Here is a 25399-nt window from a genome sequence, read left to right on the forward strand (position 1 = left end):
ACGTAATGTAAGGTGCGTTTTCTTATAGCTCTTTTTCGTATTTGCTTATATCTCTTTTTCCTCGTATTTTTCGTATGCATATATGGTCCTAAGGCATACCAAAGGCTGGTTCACAACGAATTATAAAATTAATACTATTGTTCGACATCAGTACTGTATTTTTCACTTTTCAATATGTCGATGGTCCTCCAAGTACCGACGGAATATTCCATAAACGGTGCCTACAATAATGGTGAGTCGTACGTGACTTCCACCTCACTACGTTAATTTAAATTATCACTCTGCTTTGCGTGACCGTGAGCGGCGTTAGCAGGGCGTATCGATATATCCCCTCTCGTAGTATCTCTGCTCGGCTGCTGTTACTTCCTGGTCGTTGCCTGTCGTAAGCGAGTTCGGGTCACGAGTTCAGGGCTGGCAGTCAGTTGGAACGTGTCTGGAGCGCAGTCCTGACCTGCCAGTCGGGGAGTTGCAATGCGGCACTGGTGCAGTCGGGTTGGAGCAGCAGTGAGGTCTGCGCCGACATGGCTCCCCGACCATTGCTGCCACGCATCACTTGAGCTGGGCCACGGCCTTGGTGGATCGTAGGTCTGTCGTCCTACCGGACGACGGGTTTGGCTCGCCGATGGTTCATGAGTCGGCTGTGTGTGTGTGCATCGACACCCGATTTGTCTCCATGCGTGCTTAGCGACTGTAGGGTATCGTTCACGTCTTCGTGCAAGTGTTTGTCAGGTTGTGAGAGTAGTCGCCGTTATTTCCACTGACGACTATTTTAGATGTTGTCGGCATTCTGAGGACAGCGCTCCGTCTCATCGGGCCACGTGTAACTGGTTCTCTGAGCGCTTCTGGCCCCCTTCAGTTACCATATTGTGGAAATTGGGGCGGTCCTTTCCTGGTGCACGAATGTCATTTAGCCAGCGGGCGTGTTTCCTTTGCATGATTGGGTCTGTCCCAGTATTTCCGCCGTCGTGTGTCTGGAAGTGAGTCGGAGACGCACGAGCAGTGCAGTCGCGACAGAGCAGCAGTTGCGGACGGATTAGCAGGGCCCGCATCTCGTGGTCGGGCGGTAGCGTTCTCGCTTCCCACGCCCGGGTTCCCGGGTTCGGTTCCCGGCGGGGTCAGGGATTTTCTCTGCCTCGTGATGGCTGGGTGTTGTGTGATGTCCTTAGGTTAGTTAGGTTTAAGTAGTTCTAAGTTCTAGGGGACTGATGACCACAGCAGTTGAGTCCCATAGTGCTCAGAGTCATTTGAACCATTTGATTAGCAGGGGTCGGTCAGTTGGTGCGGACCAGGGAGGATCTCCGTGCGGTGCAGTCGACTGCGCCCGTTGGAGGTCGCTGCCCAGTGTCGGAGCGTGTGTGGAGCTGTCCGTTCGCTACGAGCTTCGTGGTTCACCGACCTAGGACGTCAAAGTTTAGTAGTGGTTTCAACTACCCAGGCCACGCCCATTCATGTTGTGGTGGTTCGTTTCGGTGGCTCGCTGTTGGGGAGGTTTTCCTGTGAGCAACACCGAGTGTTTGAATTGCTGAAATTTAGCCGCCATGCGGTGGAATTAACTATATGTGGTTGAATTCAATTCAAGTGCACCAGCGGAATTTTCTGCCTTGTGGCCGTTAGTGTTCCGGTTACCTGCCCTGGCCACTAACGTAATTTCGGGCAGTGTCCTTTCCTTACCTGTTGTCGCTGTCCAACACGATGTGTAGTTTTGACAGCTTAATACATATACATATTTGATTGTGGATAATTACGCCCGTAACATTTTGTGTTGAATTCTCATGTACCGGTTCGTGGCTGTCTCTTGGTTGGGTTCCGACGGATCAAGTGTGGTTGGGCTCACCATCTGTCTCACCTAAGTGAACGAGAGCAAACCGACACCCTGGAGGCTTCTGAGTGCTGTAGTCTTTACTGTCTTTCTCACCGGTGTTTAATTGTCTTTTTATAATCTATCATAGCCAATGATAAAAGAAAAATTCTTGGTTTTACTTCCTTTTATGTAAGTATGTTAGAATTCTGGCCAGCGGATATTTGCTGAAAGGTTTCAGCTCCAAAAATTAAGGCTTCTGGTAATTTATTTTAAAATCTTGGAAATTTTATTGTGGGCCTTCAGCCGTTTGCATTGCATCTTGTTTATGTTTGTCTATCCACCCTTGCCTTGAGGCTTTCAGCCTAGCAGTGATTATATATATATATATACTCAGGGTGTTACAAAAAGGTTCAGCCAAACTTTCAGGAAACATTCTTCACACACAAAGAAAGAAAATATGTTATGTGGACATGTGTCCGGAAACGCTTACTTTCCATGTTAGAGCTCATTTTATTACTTCTCTTCAAATCACATTAATCATGGAATGGAAACACACAGCAACAGAACGTACCAGCGTGACTACAAACACTTTGTTACAGGAAATGTTCAAAATGTCCTCCGTTAGCGAGGATACATGCATCCACCCTCCGTCACATGGAATCCTTGATGCGCTGATGCACCCCTGGAGAATGGCGTATTGTATCACAGCCGTCCACAATACGAGCACCAAGAGTCTCTACATTTGGTACCGGGGTTGCGTAGACAAGAGCTTTCAAATGCCCCCATAAATGAAAGTCAAGAGGGTTGAGGTCAGGAGAGCGTGGAGGCCACGGAATTGGTCCGCCTCTACCAATCCATCGGTCACCGAATCTGTTGTTGATAAACGTAGGAACACTTCGACTGAAATGTGCAGAAGCTCCATCGTGCATGAACCACATGTTGTGTCGTACTTGTAAGGGAACATGTTCTAGCAGCACAGGTAGAGTATCCCGTATGAAATCATGATAACGTGCTCCATTGAGCGGAGGTGGAAGAAACTAAAATGAGCTCTAACATGGCAATTAAGCGTTTCCGGATACATGTCCACATAACATCTTTAGGAATGTTTCCTGAAAGTTTGGCCGTACCTTTTTGTAACACCCTGTTTACCTTGTTGTTTTTTAAGATTTCTTGTTTGGGGGCCTTCAGCCGTGAAAGATTTGGAGTTTGAAACTCGTAGTTGTAATACTTCGGCTATTTGCCGCTTCGGTTGTAAATGTGTTATTAAATTACAAGTTTAAGGTGAAACTGACCCCAACCTTATTTGGCCGTTTCCACAATCCTAATCACCTGTTCTGCCCAGCGGGTTTAGCGAGTGTTTCAAATAGTTTTATGCTAATAAAAAGGATAGCTGAGGCAGCATCATTACTCGGCACTGCCCTTTAGCGAGCTGCACTGGGAGTCGATGTGACGCAGCGGGTTCTCACGAAGTGATCACTGCCCAATGCAAAAACAGCGTTGCCCAACCCACGGCCTCGGCAGGTAGAGCGTGCGTGGCTGCCAGCTACCGGCTCCTGCGCTTCGCCCAGCCGGACGTGTGCAGAGGAGTCCAATTTTGCAGTCAGCGGTTGGAACGTTGTAAAGTGATCTGTTAACGTCTCCGTTCAGAAAATGGTTCTAACATTCGGACTCACTTAAATACCTAGTATAGGATGACTTATAAGTTCATAGTATGTTTCGACTGTAACAAATGTAGGGTGTAAATAATAACTGTTTACAACGTACCGCAGTGGTGTAGAGAAAGTCGATACGAACAATTTGATAAGGGACATTTGTGGTCAATCAGGTCGGGGAACTACCACAATTTGGCCCACAAAAAGCACCTAAGCTACAATGTATGAGCGTCGCGCGAGATTTTCAGTATTTCTCGCTCTCTCGACGCAAACTATTGCTCCTACAGAAAAAGTGTTTAATTTGGTACTGATATACGTTATGGTTAGGGACCGCGGGTTTCGAGGTATTCAAGAAAAACACGCCGAAGTTATCTTCTAACGCACCCGGACCCTACATTCAACCCGCACTGGCAAGATTTTTAGTGTATACTTCAGCCCACTCCCTGCTACCAACGCAAAAAGAATTTGTGACTATACGAGTTACACATATTGGTAATATTTTGCTGTTCATCGACTGTGTCATTGCTATGCCACTGGCTTAGTCGCGCACTTCCAAATTGTAAAATTCACGTTTGGTCAAGTTTTACATAGGAATTTTGTGAATTATAACAGCATAAAATTAACCATTAAATCCTTTTGTTTGTATGATATTCTTATTACGAAATTACTTGCTTTTGAGGGTCAAGTACAGAACTGTAAACTTAATTACTTTCGACACGATATTTACATTTTTTCTTTCATTATCATTAAGGGTAAGTTGATAATACTGATATTAATGAAATAGTTGACCAAGCAGGTGCTGTAATAGCTCAATTAATGAAGATCAAAAACAGGTCGAATGTGTATAATTCGCTTACTTGCAAATTCTTCTACAGTGGTAGAAGGGAGTGCCATGAACAACATGATGAAAATCCTTGCCAGAGGAAGGTGGGTAACGCCCATGGGGGACCGGATGGTTGGGCGTGAAGGTCACTTCTGAACAAGTCGAAAACCGCTGCCCATGCCGAAATTGTATCTTAGTGTAAAATCAAACTACGTTACATTTCCTATGGATACGGTCCTGTCCGTTTTTTTTTCCCTCTAGAACCAATGGTTTGCGTCAAGAGAGCATGTGCTGTACCTTAGCCGGTTTTTGCAGACCAATTTGTGGTAGTTTCCCCCTTTGATAAACTACAAGTGTGTCACATCAAACTGTGTTCTACCTGAAGTCTCCACATACGGATGCGTCCATCCTCACAAGGAACACAAACGGTGTCGTGTCTGTCAGGACGGCGTGTTGTCACTCAAGTTGACATTGTACGTACTACTGTCTACGTGGCCATCTCTGCTACTGTACACGTTTGATATCATTCCACTCTGCCCGCGATGTAGACTGGTTTTAAAATATACTCATAAAAAAAAGTTTTGCATCACCCCGATTCCCAGAACTCTTGAAGATACACGTTGACTCTGGACATTGTATCACAGGCACAGTCCCTTTGACTGTTCAGAGAAGTCACTAAACCAGCCCAAATATGTAAATAACCATGCACGACCAACGCCTATAAGACGGAGGGCGTCCGGCAACCGATCAGTTCCAGTCATTCCACCAGGAAGGAAGTACACGGCTCGTGTTGTCTGTAGTTCAACCATGCCTCGACGGTCAATACTGCGGTTCGATCGAGTCCGCACTTTTACTTTGTGTCAGAAAGGGCTCTCAATAAGGGAAGTGTCCTGGCGTCTCAGAGTGAACCAAATCGATGTTGTTCGGACGTGGAGGAGATACAGAGAGGCAGGAACGTTCGACGACATGCCTCGCTCAGGCCGCCCAAGGGCTACCAATGCAGCGGATGACGGCTACCCACGGACTATGGCTCTGAGGAACCTGGTAGCAACGCCACCATGTTGAATAATGCTATTCGTGCAGCCGCAGGACGTAGTGTTAAGACTCAAACTGTGCGCAATGATGCGCAACTTCACTCCCGACGTCCATGGCGAGGTCCAACTTTGCAACCTCGACACCATGCAGCGCGGTACAGATGGGCCCAACAACATGCCGAATGGACCGCTCACGATTGGCATCATGTTCTCCTCACCGATGAGTGTCGCATATGCCTTCAACCACACCATCGTCGGATACGTGTCTGAAGGCAACCCGGTCAGGCTGAAAGAGACACACTGTCCAGCGCGTGTAGCAAAGTGGAGGTTCCCCTGCTGTTTTGGGGTGGCATTATGTGGGGCAGACATACGCAGCTGGTGGTCATGGCAGGCGCCGTAACGGCTATACGATACGTGAATGCCATCCTCCTATCGACAGTGCAACCGTATCGGCAGCATACTGGCGAGGCATTCATCTTCATGGGCGACAATTCGCGCCTCCGTCGTGCACATCTTGTGAATGACCTCCTTCAGGATAACGACATCGCTCGACTAGAGGCTACATTGTTCTCGACATGAACCCTATCGAACACGCCTGGGATAGATTGAAAACGGCTGTTTATGGACGACGTGACCCACCAACCACTATAAGGGATCTACGTCGAATCGCCGTTCACTAGTGTGACAATCTGGACCAACAGTGCCTTGATGAACTGATGGATAGTATACCTCGAGGAATACAGACATGCATCAATGCAAGAGACCGTGCTACTGGGTATTAGAGGTACCGGTGTGTTCAGCAATCTGGACCACCACCTCTGAAGGTCTCACTGTATGGTGGTACAAGATGCAATGTGTGATTTTCATGAGCAATAAAAAAGGTTGAATAGATGTTTATGTTGATCTCTATTCCAGTTTCCTGTACAGATTCCGGAACTCTCGGAACCAAGGTGGTGCAAAACTTTTTTTGATATATGCAGAAGGTACAACTTCAGAACTCCACTGTAGCTTTTGTAGAGCATTTATTCAAATAACCGGTTTCCGCAAAATATTTTGCCATCTTCGGATCTTATACACTAAACTTCAGGAATCTCGTCCCCGTGTACAATAATTTATGTCACATAATAAAATGTGTAGTGCATAAGACGCTAAGATGAATGAATAGTGTACGGAAACCGATTGTATGAATAAATGCTCTACAAAAACGATCGTGGTATTTTGAAGTTTTTTTACTTATATTTTCATTTGGTTCAAATGGCTCTGAGCACTATGGGACTTAACATCTTAGGTCATCAGTCCCCTAGAGCTTAGAACTACTTAAACCTAACAAACCTAAGGACATCACACACATTCATGCCCGAGGCAGGATTCGAACCTGCGACCGTAGCAGTCCCGCGGTTTCGGACTGCAGCGCCTAGAACCGCACGGCCACCGCGGCCGGCTATATTTTCATTTCTCTGCTGCCTTAACTGTTCGATTCCATATCAGACTGAAGACTTCATGTGGCTGCACGTTCCGGCACCGTTGACTGAGCAATACGGCAGTCCCGCAGGGCACTAGTAGAATGGGGTCATTAGGATCCTGCACGGCCTGCAGTACGGGCCTCCTTAGCCGGTAGATTTCTTTTTAAGAGACGAAACATACTCGTCTGACTAACAACCAACAACGAGTACCATTTCTGAGTCATAAACACGCTGTGTACTCGGCAAAGCAAACCCGACAACAATAATGCAGGTATACATGCCGACGTCGCAAGCGGAAGAGAGAGAGAAACTATATGGGAATACTGAAATGGTAAATCAATACGTAAAGGGAGATGAAAATCTGTAAGTTATGGGGACTTAAATACGGTCGTAGGAGAAGGAGTAAAGGGCTACGGGATAACGTCGGCTTGGTAGCAGGAATGAGGGATGAGAAAGACTAATCGATTTGTGCAATAAATTTCAGGTACTAACAGGAGAGAGGGGATGGTGGAAAGTGTACATTGAAGGCCTCTTTGTGATTTGATAAATGAGGAAATAGAAGTCGATACAGAACATGTAGGGCATCCTGTACTAGAATCATCATTTAAAACAGCTTTAGAAGACTTACGATCGAATAAGGAAGAAGAATGAAGGAGTCTGACTTTCTGGAAAACCATTATCCACACGATTCCGAACACTGCGTCAATTATCGCACTAGTTTAACAGCTCATGCATCCAAGTTGCTGACAAGAATAACATACAGAAGAAAGGAAAACGAAATTGAAGATGTGTTAGATGACGATCAGTTTGGCTTTAGGGAAGGTGAAGGCATCAGAGAGGCAGCCGTGATATATAGGTCCACCTAATTTTCAACATTTGTCTGTAGCACCGCATCTCAAATGCTTCGATTCTCTTCTGTTCCGGTTTTTCCACAGTCATTGTTCCACTGCCATACAATTCTGTGCTCTAAAAGTACACTCTCAGAAATTTCTTCCTCAAATAAGACGTGTGTTTGACTTTTTATTGCCGGTGCTCTTCTACTTTTGATGTCCTCCTCGCTCCGTCCGTTATGGATTATTTTGCTGCCTAGGTAGCAGAACTCCTTAACTTCATCTACTTCGTGACCATCAGTCGTGATGTCAAGTTTCTCGCTGTTCTTATTTCTGCTAGGTCTCATTCCTTTCGTCTTTCTTCGATTAATCTCAATCCATATTCTGTACTCTTGAAACTATTATTTCCTTTCTGCAGACCCTTTAATTCTCCTTCACATTCACTGAGAATAACAATGTCATCAGCGAATCTTATCATTGATATCCTTCCACTTTGAATTTTAATTCTACTCGTCAACCTTTTTGTATTTCCACCATTGCTTCTTCGATGTATAGGTTGAACAGAAGGGGCGAAAGACTAGCTCCCTGTCTTACACCCTTTTTAATCCGTGCACTTCGTTCTTGTTCTTCCACTCTTATTATTCCCTGTTGGCTCTTGTACATGTTGTATATTGGCGGTCTCTCCCTATAGCTTACCACAGCCGGTCTCAGAATGAAGATCTTGCTCCATTCGACAGAGCTGAGCGCTTTTCCAGCTCGACAGATCCTATGAACGTGTCTTGATTTTTCTTTAGTCTTGCATCCATCACAAACCGCAATGTCAGAACTGCCTCTCTGCTGCCTTTACCTTTCCTAAATCAAAACTGATCGTCATATAACAGGTCCTAAATTTTCTTTTCCATTGTTCCGTATATTATTCTTGTCAGCAACTTCGATGCATGAGCTGTTAAGCTGAGTGTACGATATTTCTCTTATTTGTCAGCTCTTGCAGTCTTTGGAATCGTGTGGAAGATGTTTTCCCGAAATTCAGGTGGTATATTTCTAGCATTTGTAGACTTAGAGAAAGCTTTTGACAATGTTGACTGGAATACTCTTTTTCAAATTCTAAAGGTGGCAGGGGTAAAATACAGGGAGCGAAAGGCTATTTACAATTTGTACAGAAACCAGATGGCAGTTACAAGAGTCGAGGGGCATGAAAGGGAAGCAGTGGTTGGGAAAGGAGTGAGACAGGGTTGTAGCCTCTCCCCGATGTTATTCAATCTGTATATTGAGCAAGCAGTGAAGGAAACAAAAGAAAAATTTGGAGTAGGTATTAAAATTCATGGAGACGAAGTAAAAACTTTGAGGTTCGCCGATGACATTGTAATTCTGTCAGAGACGGCAAAGGACTTGGAAGAGCAGTTGAACGGAATGGACAGTGTCTTGAAAGGAGGATATAAGATGAACATCAACAAAAGCAAAACGAGGATAATGGAATGTAGTCAAATTAAATCGGGTGATGCTGAGGGAATTAGATTAGGAAATGAGACACTTAAAGTAGTAAAGGAGTTTTGCTATTTAGGAAGTAAAATAACTGATGATGGTCGAAGTAGAGAGGATATAAAATGTAGACTGGCAATGGCAAGGAAAGCGTTTCTGAAGAAGAGAAATTTGTTAACATCGAATATAGATTTAAGTGTCAGGAAGTCATTTCTGAAAATATTTGTTTGGAGTGTAGCCATGTATGGAAGTGAAACATGGACGATAACTAGTTTGGACAAGAAGAGAATAGAAGCTTTCGAAATGTGGTGCTACAGAAGAATACTGAAGATAAGGTGGATAGATCACGTAACTAATGAGGAGGTATTGAATAGGATTGGGGAGAAGAGAAGTTTGTGGCACAACTTGACTAGAAGAAGGGATCGGTTGGTAGGACATGTTTTGAGGCATCAAGGGATCACAAATTTAGCATTGGAGGGCAGTGTGGAGGGTAAAAATCGTAGAGGGAGACCGAGAGATGAGTACACTAAGCAGATTCAGAAGGATGTTGGTTGTAGTAGGTACTGGGAGATGAAGCAGCTTGCACAGGATAGAGTAGCATGGAGAGCTGCATCAAACCAGTCTCAGGACTGAAGACAACAACAACAACAACAACAACAACATATTGCCAGACTCATACATTACACACCAACGTGAATAGTCGTTTCGTTGCCACTTCCCCCAATGATATTAGAAATCCTGATGGAATGTTATCTATCCCTATCTCTTCATCTCCTATATATCGATTCTCGTTTCTTCATCTGTCACATGCGACAAGTCTTTCTTCTCACAGAGGCCTCTCTTTCCATCTACCGGCTCTCTCCTTTGCATTTTACGGTGGACTTCCCATTTTACTCTCAGTGTTAGCACCCTTGCTTTTTAGTTACCAATAGGTAACATGCTTAGTCGGTTCTACAGACAGTCATTTATTTTCGCATTTATCTTGCAGCCATTTCGCTTAACTTTCCCTACATTCCTACTTATTTCATTCCTAAGTGAATTGTACTTCTGTTTTCCTGAAATTTCCTGAACATTTTTGTTCTTCCTTCTTTCATCGCTCAACTGAAGTATTTCTCCTCTTACCTATGATTTCTTCCCAGTTACCTTCTTTGTACCTCTGTTTTTTTTTCTTTCCAACTTCTGTGATTGCTCTTATTAGACATATCCATTCCCCTTCAACTGTACTGCCTACTGAGCTATTCCACATCGCAGTATCTATAGCGTTACAGAACCTCAGTGTATACCCTTCATTCGTTGGAGCTTCTGTGCCCCACTTCTTCACCTATTGATTCTTCCTGACTAGTATCTCAAAGTCCAGCCTATTTTTCATCATTACTAAATTGTGATCTGAGACTGTCTCTACTCCTGGGTACGCCTTACAATCCAGTATCTGATTCAAGAGTCTCTGCCTGACCATGATGTAATGTAACCAAAATCTTCCCGTATCTCCCTTTCTTTCCAAAGTACACCTCCTCCTCTAACGATTCTTGAACAGAGTATGCACTATTAGTATCTGAAATTTATCGCAGAACTCGATCTGTCTTTTTCCTCATTCATTCCTAGCACCAAGTCCATATTCTCCCGTCTCCCGTAAACCTTTTTTATACTCCTTTTCCTATAACCGCCTTCCAATCCTCCATGACTATTAGATTATCATCTTCCTTTTGGTATAGAATTATCCATTTAATGTCCTCATATACTTTATCTATCTCTTCATCTTCAGCTTACGATGTTGGCATGTATACCTTAACTATCATTGTCGGTGTTGCTTAGTTGTCGTTTTTGATGAAAACAACTCTATCACTGAACTGTTGGTAGTAACACACTTTCTGCCTTACCATCCTATTCACAACAAACCCTACAACCGTTATACCTTTTCCTGCTGCTGTTGATATTACCCTATACACGTCTGGCAAGAAATTCTTGTCTTCATTCTATTTCACTTCATTGGCCCCCGCTATATCTACACTGAGCTTTTGCATTTACCTTCTCAGATTTTCTAGCTTACCAGACATGTTGAAACTTCTGACAGTCCACGCCCCGGCTCGTAGGAAGTCATTCTTTTGTTGCTTATTCAGTCTTTTCACCATGGCCACCTCCCCCTTGACAGTACCCTCTCGAAGATGCGAATGAGGTACTATTCAGGAATCTTTTGCAGTAGAGAGATAAACATGATAGTTTTTCAAATATAGGGCACATGTTCTGTGGATACACATAATGTGTCTTCAGTGCAGTGGTTTCCGTTGCCTTCTGAATCCTCATTCCGGTGATCACTGCTGATTCTTTCGCATCTAGGGGCAGTTTTCCACCCCAAGGATAAGAAAGTGTCCTGAATCTCTGTCCTCTTTGACATGGGAAAATGAGGATGACGATCGTCATCCAGTCGAAAAACGGCAACGAGACACTGTCACAGGGGAGATAACACATGAGGATGCAGAATGTTCGTGAAGTACCATTGTGCCATCGGACATGCCTCAAGCACCACCAGCCGTGATCTGAAATCATATACAATTGCTCCCCACACTCTGACGGCAGGAGGATTACAACTGAGCCTCTCCAAAACATTGGAAGAACGGAACCTCTCACCAGGTCGCGAGGACGATTACCATCCGGGGTAGTGCAAAATCGCGATTCATCGCTGAACGCAATGCGACGCCATCGTCAGTATTTTGTGCTACGAGATTACGGCACCACTCCAAACGCAGCCGTATGTGTTGCTGTGTTAATGGCCTCCACGGCAAGGGTAGTGATCCCCTAGTACGGCTGCTGCTACTCTTTGACTAGTGGTGCAGAATGACAGAGGACGTTGCGGGGAGTCCATCACTTGTTCTCGAGCTGCAGATGCAGACGTGAAGTACGATACGCATGGTACACAGTACAGCGATCCTCCCTTGTCATGGTCAGACATGGTAGGCGGGATGCTTGACAAGTGTGCCTGCCCCCATGTTCCCATGCAGTCCAACATTCAGCCACTGTCACAACCAAATGCCCCACAAATCTGGACACAACACGATTCGACCAGACGGTCAAATGAGGCCCCTTGAAACTCTGTCAGATACTGATAACGCCGTCTCACATGATTACGCATTATCACCGCGTCCTCCATGGTGATCACTCAGTACCTGACGCTGACCATGCCGCTTATACACGGTTTTTCAAAATTCATGTGACACACATCTAAAGTTTTTACAGATGACTTAGATCAAGTTTTACATAGGAACCCATGTCCCCAAACATCATCCAATGCTGCTACAGAGTGTCAAAGCTATAGACGTCGGCGTCTGTAAATGTATGTATCCACAGTGTGATTCAGTGATCACGGTACAAACTTTGAAGGATGATGAAGATGGATAAATGTATCAGTTCGAAGCAAAGGTGCCTGGTCCGGAGACGAACGGATCGGAAGTTACAAGCGAAAATCTTTCTGATACCTCTGACAGTGGAATACATTTACCGTATTATTGTGGCTAAGAATGTAGGGTAGGCAACTTTCAGATATGCTAGGGTGGACCAAGAGAAGAGGAAACATCTAGTACACATGGGCTCAAAAATATATACCTGAGCAGCTATGAGTACTTGTTCATCTTCGCTAATGTGAAACACATTTCTTCTTTTGAACAAGTGCTCATAGCTCTGAAGGTACGCATTTTAGAGCCCATGTGTACTTTACTTTTTTTCTTGTTTTGGTCCCATATTGCCGCCTCAGAAAGTTGCCTACCCTACAATCTTAGCAACAACAGTACTAGCACATGTATTGCACTGTCAGGAATATCAGAACGGTTTTCGCTTACAGGTTTCGACTCTCTTCGTTTCCGGTACAGGGACTCCAACCTCATAGTAATACATTTATGCTTGTACATCGTCTTTGGCAGTTTGTAACATCGTCACGGAATACTCCGTGCACCTATTAGTCAAACATGCACCGATTAGTCAAACCATTGTGACCACCTGCTTGATAGCTTGTTTGTCGGTCTTTGGAACGAAATATATATCTGATTTTCCGTATAAGGGATCCGACAGTTTGTTGGTAGGTTTGTGGAGGCATGTGGATGCCTACGCCAGGTCATGTAATTCACGTAAATAACGGGTCGCTGATTTGCGTACGCGATGATGGCATCCCATAGCTACCCTAACGAGTTCCATAGGATTTACATCAGGCGAATTTGGTTGCGAGACACCAACGTGAGTTCACTATAATGCTCCTCAGACCACTCCAGCAAGGATGTGGCTCCTAGATGCGGAGAATTACACTGCTGAAAGATGACATCGCCGTCGGGGGAGACATCAAGCATGTACGGACACAGGTGGTTCGCAGCTGTCACCGTGTCTTCGATTACTACCACAGGTGCCATGCAAGCGCAGGAGATTGCGTCCCATAGCATAATACTGCTACCACCTGCGTGCGTCGGTGCTGCGCTGCACGTTTCGAGCCGCCGTTCTCCTCGATGGTCGCGTTTTTGGAGACTACCTAGAATACCAAGTGGTTCACCAGAAGAGCGGCACGTTTCCATTGATCGACGATCGAATCCCAATGGTTCCGTGACCACTGCAATCATAATTGACGATGTCATTGGGTTAACATGTGAACACGTAGGGCCGATCTGCTGCGGAGCTCCGTGTTCAACAATTTACGATGGAACGGTGTGCCACGAAACACTTGTGCGTTCACCAGCAGTCTGCTCCTTCGGCAAAGATGCCACAGACCATCATCTATCACTCTGCAGCGTGGTGTGGGCAGATATGAAACTTCCTGGGAGATTAAAAGGGTGTTCTGGAAACATCCTCAAGGCTCTGGCTAAGCCATGTCTCCGCAGTATCCTTTCTTTCAGGAGTGCTAGTTCTGCAAGGTTCGCAGGAGAGCTTCTGTAAAGTTTGGAAGGTAGGAGACGAGGTACTGACAGAAGTAAGGCTGTGAGGACGGGGAGTGAGTCGTGCTTGGGTAGCTCAGTTGGTAGAGCACTTGCCCGCAAAAGGCAAAGGACCCGAGTTCGAGTCTCGGTCCAGCACACAGTTTTAATCTGTCAGGAAGTTTCATCATCTATCCTACTTAACAGCGCAGACAAGCCTCCGAAACCTACGTCCAATGAACAATCGTGGACGTCCAACAATTTAGCGCCTATTGGAAGTATTACTGGGCCTTTACCTCTTTCTGTAGATGCTCACGACAGTAGCATGAAAAAAACATCCGACCAGCTTCACCGATTTCGAAATAATCGTTCACATTCTTTGCGTGGCAATAATCTGCCCATTGTCAGGATGGCTTATCTCAATGGACTTCCCCATTTGCAGGCCATACCCTTGCTAGGGTAATCCCCCGCCCTCGTCTGCTCCTCTTACGTACTTTTTTTATCGCGTCACGTGCCCGCACCGGCAGCAGGCGGTATCAAAAGTCGCGGTCGGCAGTAGTTTTTGCTGTCCAATGTATGTTTACAGGCGCTAGCGCCTACAAATTTGACGCTCTATAACGCCGTTGGCTGACGTTTCCGGACATAAATTGCTTTGTAAAACATGATGTTGTGTACATAGTTCCGCGTCGTCAGCGCGTACACAACTTTCCCACTAGAGCGCGCCCCGCTAAGCACAACAGCGCGGGCACAGCGCTCGCCCGTCTCCGCACTACGAGATGGCGCTGCCTTAGAGACGGACCAAATTCTGCTTCCGCCGATCCGCGTATTAATATGTAACGCAGCCAATGATGTTGCTGCTAACGTAGAACCTTTTCTCCTCGCGGATCACACTCGCGCAGTGATACATAAACGCGCGAGGTATTATAACGAGTGTACAGACCTCCGATTAGTCAGTCTGCACCAGTCCGTACCAGTCTATAGTCAAGTTCCAGTCTGCGCCTAACAAGATTAGCATATGCCTGTACATAGCCATGAAGATAAATGTACAGACACTTTTGTCAAGTATCAGAGATATATGTGAGAATAAGATTAACATACCAATACCAAAGGAACTTCAGATTGTCAATTGTAAATAGCACCCAGAACCAAGTTAAGTAATTTTTATGCTTGTTATTATTTTAATAAAAGTGTGTGAAAATTAATCAAGTTCTGTTTAAAGTTAGTTACCGTCAATCTGCTACTCTAAGCGTGCAAGTGGCATTTCTGTCGTCTCACCCAACGACCGAAGATAAACACGCCACGATAAGACCACGAGACATATTAACATATTGCTGACACTCGCCTACTTCGTTACAGCGACAAGTCAAATAATCTGTTGGTGTGTGTACTGAAGGTCTTACAGTATGCACACCACAAGTGATCTACTAGAACCCATCCACATCCTCTATAAGTGTGTAACATTGATTTGGAAGCGCCCTGTATACTCCAGTAGCCCTGGTAACAACACTACCCCCGAACAACACAAATGCACTCTGTTGTTCTTCTGACTGTCACGGATAATTAAAACTGTAATCATGTACATTTAGCTGCCGATACCGTGAACGCGCACGACGTTACATTCACATCCGACCATGTCTTCTGGGTTCTTCATTTATTGTCAGGCAACGTAGAAAGGGAAACACTAATCACGAAAATTCCTTTCAAACAAGGCTGTGGGCTCACGAGTATGAAAAGCCTGCCCTCAATTTCAATTGCTCGGGCTATCAATCCAATCCATACGTCATTTATCTCTTTCCTTACGTCATGCACCGCGTACTTTTAACGCAGCTTACCGATGCTGTTATTTTCCTTCAACCGCTTGTTGCGGTTTACGTAATACGCATGCTTTCGTTTTATCAGAATTTATTTCCCGTCATCTTAAGAAATTATCATGGTCTTAGTATCGATACAGCAAGCAAACTGCGATGTAATTGTTATACTAGAAATATCACTGCTGCTTCTACTTGCAGCAGCATTAGTTGTAGTAGTGGCAGTATTATCGTAACTGTCCACAAAATCAGAGTATAATAACAACAAACATTTATAAAATGCAGGTCGATGCTCCTATTAAACATCTTTTACAAAGTAAATCTCTTACAAAAAGTGCCCAATGACAGTGTCAAAAGACTCAAGTAAATGGCTTCGTAGAAAAACTTTTACAGTGAATATAGGCCTTAGGTCCAGTGCAATTGCCTCCTGCTATCTTTCCTTGACTGACTGTTTGTTTGATTTGACGACCTTAAAGCTACCAGAAGATAACAGAAGAGAGAGATCCTACACAGCGCTCTCCGCAACTCTCTTAGAACCGGCACTGTGTGTCTTGTGGAATCTGATACTGGAAAAACTGCTATCACTGTGCGTAACAGATATAAATTACATGTAGTGTGTAGTAGCGATAGACATGAATTTTTGTTTCATCAGCTAAAGATTTGTATTAGATAAATCCACAAGTTTATCAAACTTTGAAACTACAGTATTCAAATCATATTTCATGATAAAATGCTCTTAATTAAATTGGTGCATTTTCCAAATAAACTGACGCATAGACATGTCTTATTATATTAAATTATAATGTTGGTGAAACTAACGAAGTGAAGCATTTTAATGAAACCATGGTTCATAGTGGGCTACAGAAGTACAAACCACCTAAGGCCAGATCTTTTGCTGTTGTGAATATTTCTCTGTTTCACGGTGTCTTGCAATGTTCACCATCAAATGACTCAAGAAGAAATAGGATATTTTCATACTTCAGATAAAAAGACGCACGTTCGTCATGGTCTTAGCAAATAGTAGACGACTGTACAGGATCAAGTTGTCGAGTTATAACCCTTTCAATAGCAGCAGATAACCGTACAAGAAAGACAGGAAACATTCGTAGCAATTAAAGTTGTATGTCGGACCAAGACTCAACTCTCGACCTTTGCCATCTGCGGACAAGTGCTCTACGAGCTGTGCATCCGAGCACGACTCACGACCCGTCCTCACAGCTTAACTTCTGCCAGTACTTCATCTCTTACCTGTCAAACATCACAGACGTTCTTCTGTGACACTGGCAGAGTTAGCACTTGTGGAAAAAAGGATATTGCCCAGACATGGCGTAGCCACAGCCTGTCGGATGTTTCCACAACGAAATTGTGACTTCGCAGCAGAGTGTGCGCTGATGTGGAAACTTCCTGGAAGATTTGGATCACACTCGAACTCTGGACGTTTGCCTTTCGCTAATAGAGCACTTTCCCGAGAAAGGCAAAGGTCCAGAGTTAGAGTTTTCGTTTGGCACACAGTTTTAATGTGTCAAAAAGTATCACATCAGCGTACATTCCGCTGAAACCCAAAATTTCATTCTAAATGCTAAATATTGCCTCAGATTAGCCAGCAAGTGACAAACAAGTTCTGTGTTCGCACCATCACTTATGATACTGCTGCAACATCCAAAATACAGAATTTCTGTTGTACTACAGCATTCATTTGCTTTACAGATTTCATTGGAATTCTTCAAGATGATTTCTGAAAACAATGTTATCTTGAATATTTTCAAACTTTTTCGTGAATTGGTTCTTTTAAATTATGTCCTATAATTCAAAAATTGTAATATTTCATCGGTGTTAACAATATGCACTTTACAGACGTATTTCTAAGTCCGTATCTTGAAACAAAGTTTACTGTATTTCCCTTACATTATTTGAGCAAAAGGATTTTAGTTAATGGTTAATTGCTGGTGAATCCACAAAACACGAGAATTTGTTTGAGCGTTTAAAATAACCTAGTTTGTAAGAATTTTGTACATAAACGAAGGACGGTGGAGAAATGCAAAGTAACAATAGATAGTGTAATACGTAACTCGGCAATCAACGACGTCATTCTGTTTCAGAGCTTAGACTGAATGTTTAGTATTGATTTTTCCCGACAGTGCATGTGCAATGTGGATTATTCCGTTATCGTAGCGTTGATTATTGGTGACAGAAGAGAGACAAGCAAAGCCTTACACAAACAGGCAATGGCGATATCGTCTCGTGCCCATCACGTATGCAAAAGAGAAGCACCTCCTGTGAAGTAATCGACAGTGTTGCCAAATGCCGGGAGAAACCAGCTGAAGTGTGTAGCTTGGAAGTGCAGATGGAAAGAAATTGAAAAACCAAAATGGAGATTTTATGACGTATTTTCTGTTCCTCTACAGGGAACGCAATGTGCTCGCTCATTCGCCCGCTGACGAGCTTGTAAGTCACTGACGTTTGAGTAACGTGTATGCATACTTTAAAAATTGGGTGTTATTCATACTGAATAGCTGGCGGAGTACTGAAGGCACAGATCATATATTCGGGGGGAATATGACTCAAAGCTCCAACCGAGCGAGCTAGCGCAGTGCTAAGACGTTGGATTCACATTTGGGAGGGGATAGGGGATGGTGGTTGATATCTCCCGTCCGACTGTCTGGAATTTACATGGTTTCTGCAAATCGCTAGAGTCGATAATTCCTAGATAAATCTTTTGAAAAGGACCCATTCGATTTCCTGTCCCATTCTTCCCCAATCCGAACTCATGTTCCGTTTCTATCGATCTCATCGTCGATTGAACGTTAAACTGCAATCTTCTGTCTTTCAAATCGTTGTTCGGTTGACGTGATTGGGTTTGCCCTTGGTTTTGAGAAATTTCTGAAGGCCAGCACTATGACGTTTTCAGGAAATTTTCCTCCCATTACTTCTGTAGTTCAGCTAGCACTCGCTCCGTAATCTTGTTAAACTTAGTCTGTTGTTTGAACTAATGAAACAGGATGACAATGTAATCATGTAAGGTTAGCAAATATCGGCTGCACATAACCTGAAAGGTGTAATGCTTTCGATACCGTGTATCGTTTCGAAATTTCATTCCTGCTATCAATATAATATTAATACATTATGATTCCTCAGCGATAGCTAGTATATGCAAAGTGGAGTGTATTTTGACAAAACTATGTACTGGACTAGGACTGAAAAATAAGTGTTGTTTCTGATACTACTCTGCTTACAAACAGCCGGCCACGGTGGTCTCGCGGTTCTAGGCGCGCAGTCCCGAACCGTGCGACTGCTACGGTCGCAGGTTCGAATCCTGCCTCGGGCATGGATATGTGTGATGTCCTTAGATTAGTTAGGTTTAAGTAGTTTTAAGTTCTAGGGGACTAATGACCACAGCAGTTGAGTCCCATAGTGCTCAGAGCCATTTGAACCTTTTTTTTTTTTTGCTTACAAACTTTTTGATTGATTTTTTTACTTAACGTTGACAGCATCCGTTGAAGTTTCAAATTATGCTATATTTTTCTAATGGGTCTGTTTCTTGAGGATATGATAGGTACAATAAGAATTATCATTTTCGTCTCGGAAATATGGTAAACTTAACAGAATACAAGAATACGTACAAAATGTGAAAATTTGTGTAATTTGCAGGATGCAGCAAGTCAGGCGTCTCTATGTACTGGCCCATTCGCAGGGTCCGAATGACATAACGCATCGTAAGTGAAGGCACAGTCACGAAGCTTTTCCCTCTTTCGTGGGTCAGTGTTGTTAAAAATACGAAATGGGTGCATGCAGAAAGAAGTAGGCTGTGCACGGTTTTCACAAAATACAAAATAAAAGCTTAGAAGAGAGAGAGAGAGAGAGAGAGAGAGAGAGAGAGAGAGAGAGAGAGAGAGAGAGAGAGAGAGAGAGAGATTTCGAAGAGCCTGGACAGCCAACAGGAATGTCGAATACAAAATTTTCTGCCTAGCTATCTCGGGACAGGAGCGTACCTAGGATATGAGCTACGAGAGAGTGGAGCATGGAGAACTCATCGCAGTGAATGATGGAGTACACTTTCGGAATAAAACTCGCAGCATCAAAAAATAGTTAGTGTAGAGTAAAGAAATTTCCGGAATACATTTGTCTATGTAGTGATTAACATTGCAATATCACAGGTTAATACAAGCGCGAGATAAGCCTTTACAAATTATACTGGTTTCCCTCTCCCCCATCCCGCTGAAAATTTATTTCAGTTTATGAAAATATAAGCAACGTTGACATTTTCTTCTTCGCTCACAATACTCCAAAAATTTTCTTTGAATAAGCGTCTTGCCCAAGTCATCTAGAGAAACTACTTTTCTAGAACGTCTTTTGTTTACTATACGTTTCAACTATTTCCTCTGCTTCTTTAGAGTTCTTAAAGTTTTTGAAAACGAATTTTACTGTTCATTCTGACTTCATTACCATTTCTTTCCGCCCGCAAGATGGCTTTCTGTATAGGTGTGATTGCCCGAATCTGCTTTTTTTCTTCCTGGCTAAATAGGACAACTTTGAATATAAGCTTTGACGCGACTGTGTCCACTTTCGCGACATCTTCCTCTATTTTCCACTCTCATGATTATGGATAACACCGCACTGCGCTACTGCCGATATTTCATGAGGACACGCTGAACTACTTGAGAGCATATACACAGCTAACGTGACGGTACTGACAGTAGAACGTGTTTTCCTTAGTCAACACTGTACTTATTTTACTCTAACGTCATTGTATGTTTTCGGTAATGGCCGCGCGAGGCCATGTGAAATAATGTAGTGGTTTGGTAGTACTCGTCCAGTAAGGAAGTGCTTATAAGCGGAGTGCAGTGCACTGCCAATGCAATCCATAGCCACCACCGCATTCAGGACTTTAAGAGATGGAAAACTATACACTATTCTTACTAGGATTAATGGATAAATTAGAATGTAAGTTCGGGACTGCTACAAGGGATTGTTATAGTGTCACTAGCTGACCAACCTGGCATTGCGCAGGCATTCACGTTGCAAATTCTCTATTTCAAACGAAAACAAGAAGTGAACTGTGTTTGTACTGTAATATAGAAAAAAAATTCAGTGTTATGTATTGGTGAAAACACTTTTGAAATTATGAAACAGTTTCTGTACACAGGGCGCAGCTGCTTCGACCATCTACAACGCGATTTTTTAAAGTCTCTATCTCAACGCCTTTTCATAGATATAGTTGCCATTTTTTTGCGTACAGCCACTTGCGCTTTGCAGTCAAAAAGCTTAAAAAAGCGCCGCCAAGCGTCAGAGATTTCCTTAAGTAGACCCGACTCTAGGAGTATCTCAGTATTATAGAATAAATGCATTAAAACTTCATGCATGATGCGGCATCTCAGTGTTTATAACGTTATATACATCCTGATCTATGTGTCATACAATGATATATTTTAGTAGGAACATTCAGCGGCATACGTGGATACTGTCTGCAAAATGTGCTGCAAATAGAGTTAGCAGCAAAGTAGTAATAGATTTAAACATCATGCATGATGCGGCAGTTTTTCACGCATCTCACTGTTTGTCGTAATACCTCCTGAACTATGATAGGCTGATGGTTCTTACCTCCACAGCGATAGTGTCTGAAGGTACGGGATATGTGGACCAAGTTCTGTTGAAATCGGTTCAGTGGTTTAAGAGGTGGTGTGAGACATACACACACATACCTCCTTTTTATAATATGCATCAATTATTGTTTACAGAATATATAAACAATCTAACATGCAGGGGGAACATTAATAAAACTGACAAACTGACAAACTGCAGGGACTGGTTCCTGACTAGAAATCGAGGAAAATAAGGCCCTATGAAGATGTGTTCGGAAATGGCACTGACAAATGACAATTCCGCTGACCAAATGTCGTGTGTTTGCAAGTAGGTTGGTTAGCTGATTCGGGGGAGAAGACCAAACAGCGGGCCGGCCGGTGTGGCCGAGCGGTTCTAGGCGCATCAGTTCGGAACCGCGCGACTGCAACGGACGCAGGTTCGAATCCTGCCTCGGGCATGGATGAGTCTGATGTCCTTAGGTTAAAGTAGTTCTAATTGTAGGGGACTGATGACCTCAGATGTTAAGTCCCATAGTGCTCAGAGCCATTTGAACCATTCTGAACCAAACAGCGAGTTCATCGATCCCATCGAACTAGGGAAGTATGGGGAAGGAAGCCAGTTGTGCCCTTTCTTAGGGACCATCCCGGCATTTTCCTCAAGCGATTTAGGGAAATCATAGAAAACCTGAAACGTGGGTTTGACCCGTCGCCCTCCCGAATGCGAGTCCATTGCACCTACTCGCTCGGTATTGCAACTGATAGCAATAGTAGCGGTTGTCATGCAAGAGACGCGTAATCGTACTTAGGCTTTCACCATGTTGGCAAGCCACTTGCCTGAAGATTGTACTGGGGATCGTCTCAATATCCCATAGAACCGGTCGTCCAAATGTGGTGTACAGTCAGTCCGCCGCCTTCCAAAATCCCAAAAAAGGGCTTGAAATGTGTGATGTGGTTGGTGTTTGTGAGGGTACTTGTGTTGCTATGGCCGTGCTACCTCTCGACAATTTCCATGTGCTTGGCCTTACACAAACACTATCTCAGGTTGAAACTTTCTGGCTGATTAAAGCTGTGTGCCGGACTGAGACTCGAACTTCGGACCTTTGCCTCTCGTGGGAAAGTGCTCTACCGCCTGAGCTACCTAAGTACGACTCACAACCCATCCTCACAGCCTTAATTCCGACAGGTCTGCTACCTTCCAAACTTCACACAAGCTCTCCCGCAGATCTTACACTCCGGGAAGGAAGGATGTTGCGGAGACATGGCTTAGCCACAGCTGGGGGGATGTTTCCTTTCATCCAGCAGTGCTAGTTCTGCAAGGTTTGCAGGAGAGCTTCTGTGAAGTTTGGAAGGTAGGAGACGGGGCACTGGTGGAATTAAACCTGTGAGGACGAGTCACGAAAAGTGCTTGGGTAGTTCAGGCGGTACTTGGCCACGAAAGGCAAAGGTTCCAAGTTCGAGTCTCGGTCCAGCACACAGTTTTAATCCGCCAGGAAGTTTCATACCAGCGGACACTCCGCTGCATTCTGGAACCATCTCAGCTTGTTCCCGACATGGATACCAAACCATACTGCCACTTATAGTAAGCTGCGTCTGTCAAACAACCTGCAGTGCACAAGGAACACATGGCACGTTGTCAGAGGAACTTTCAATCGTCACCGCCATCTACTGTGGCAACTGTATCATTCCGGACACATGTTAATGGGACCTTTTTTTCTCCATTTCCTGTCATGAATCCGTCCCTGCAGTTTGTTGGTTTTATTAATGTTCATCCCGTATAATGTCAGAACCATCGCAAGAAATGGAAAAGAGCCACCTTGGTACAACAACCGAGTTAAAAACTGCTACGGATGCAAAGGAAATTTCACAGCAAACATAAACATAGTCAAAGCCTTGCAGACAAACAAAAATTACGCAAAGCGGAATGTACTGTGTGGAGGGCAATGCGAGAGGCGTTCAATGAATTCGAAAGTAAAGTTCTGTGTACTGTCCTGCCAGAAAATCATAAGAAATTTTGGCCTTATCTCAAAGCGGTAGGTGGATCAAAACAAAATGTCCAGACACTCTGTGAGCAAAATGGTACTGAAACAGAGGATGACTGACTAAAGGCCGCAATACTAAAAGTCTTTTTCCGAAGCTGTTTCACAGAAGAAGACTGCACTGTAGTTCCTTCTCTAAATTGTCGTACAGATGACAAAGAGGTAGATATCGAAATACATGACAGAGGGATAGAGAAACAATTAAAAACGCTCAAAAGCGGAAAGGCCGCTGGACCTGATGGGATACCAGTTCGATTCTACACAGGGTTTGCGAAGGAACTTGCCCCCCCCCCCCCTTCTTGCAGCGGTGTACCGTGCGTCTCTAAAAGAGCGTAGCGTGCGTCGATCAGTTGTAGAATTTTGGAACACGTATCAAGTTCGAGTATAATGACTTTTCTGGAGACTAGAAATCTACTCTGTAGGAATCAGCATGGGTTTCGAAAAAGACGATCGTGTGAAACCCAGCTCACGCTATTCGTCCGCGAGACTCAGAGGGCCATAGACACGGGCTCCCAGGTAGATGCCTATTTCTTGACTTCCGAAAGGCGTTCTATACAGTTCCCCACAGTCGTTTAATGAACAAAGTAAGAGCATATGGACTATCAGACCAATTGCGTGGTTGGATTGAACAGTTGCTACATAACAGAACGCAGCATGTCATTCTCAATGGAGAGAAGTCTTCCGAAGTAAGAGTGATTTCAGATGTGCCGCAGGGGAGTGTCGTAGGACCGTGGCTATTCACAATATACATAAATGACCTTGTGGATAACGTCGGAAGTTCACTGAGCCTTTTTGCGGATGATGCTGTGGTATATCGAGAAGTTGTAGCAATGGAAAATTGTACTGAAATGCAGGAGGATCTACAACGAACTGACGCTTGGTGCAGGGAATGGAAATTGAATCTCAATGTAGACAAGTGCCGGCCGGGGTGGCCGAGCGGTTCTAGGCGCTACAGTAGGGAACCGCGCGACCGCTACGGCCGCAGGTTCGAATCCTGCCGCGGACATGGATGTGTGTGATGGCCTTTGGTTAGTTAGGTTTAAGTAGTTCTAAGTTCTAGGGCACTGATGGCCTTAGATGTTTAGTGCCATCGTGCTCAGAGCCTTTTTTATGATAGATAAACTGCAGTGGAAGAGTCTGCAGGAGAGACGCTCAGTAGCTTGGTACGGGCTTTTGTTGAAGTTTAGAGAACATACCTTCACCGAGGAGTCAAGCAGTATATTGCGCCCTCCTACGTATATCTCGCGAAGAGACCATAAGGATAAAATGAGAGAGATTAGAGCCCACACAGAGGCATACTGATAATCTTTCTTTCCACGAACAATACGAAACTGAATAGAAGGGAGAACCGATAGAGGTAGTCAAGGTACCCTCCGCCACACACCATCAGGTGGCTTACGGAGTATGGATGTAGATGTAGATGTAGAAGCTGGAAGACAGAAGTTTTCATAACTCATATTTTTTCCATGTGAAGACCCATTGCAAATCATGCAGCAAGAAACAGAGTTAACCTATTACAACAGCAAGAACGGGGTCAGAGCAATGACTGGGTGGCTTCTGCATGGTGTCCTCATAGAACAAAGCCACGGGAGGCGTGGCTCAGCGGACTTGCACCATTGGGACCCGCCAGATACCACACGGCCGCTGTCGGCGTCAGACGGAAAAATGCCAATTTGTTACGAGCCTTGATACGCTGATGGATGGTATCGATACTTGATAGCATATGTCACGCAATCCTGTTGTCTTTAGGAGGTATGCAATAAGAGAAGACTTTACCGAAACGCAGGAAGACCTGGGGGATCGGTAATTTGTTGCAGTTCGGTGATTATCTGTTGGACGGCCCAAAGTCTTTATAAATCGGCTAAGTTCAGGACTAGTATGGTAGCCTGATGATTGATGACTTTCTAATTATGGGAACAGACTACTGAAAAGTCTTGGCAGTACCTTCCAGAGAAATTCTGTTACGGGGAGCAGAAACTGAAAGGCCTTCACTCTGCTCCTGTGACTG

General features: G+C 44.2%; 1 protein-coding gene and 1 non-coding gene across 6 annotated transcripts in view; one reads left to right on the forward strand and one right to left on the reverse strand.

The window, feature by feature from the left end:
* LOC126365918 (peptidoglycan-recognition protein LA-like) overlaps positions 1–25399 on the reverse strand; it is a 351809-nt gene that overhangs the window by 78569 nt on the left and 247841 nt on the right. The gene's annotated exons all lie outside the window — the stretch shown is intronic.
* Positions 14054–14128, forward strand: Trnal-caa (transfer RNA leucine (anticodon CAA)). Its single transcript has one exon. It is a non-coding gene; the product is annotated as a tRNA-Leu (tRNA).

The sequence above is a fragment of the Schistocerca gregaria genome, chromosome 4 (assembly GCF_023897955.1).
Source record: "Schistocerca gregaria isolate iqSchGreg1 chromosome 4, iqSchGreg1.2, whole genome shotgun sequence".
Lineage (NCBI taxonomy): Eukaryota > Metazoa > Arthropoda > Insecta > Orthoptera > Acrididae > Schistocerca > Schistocerca gregaria.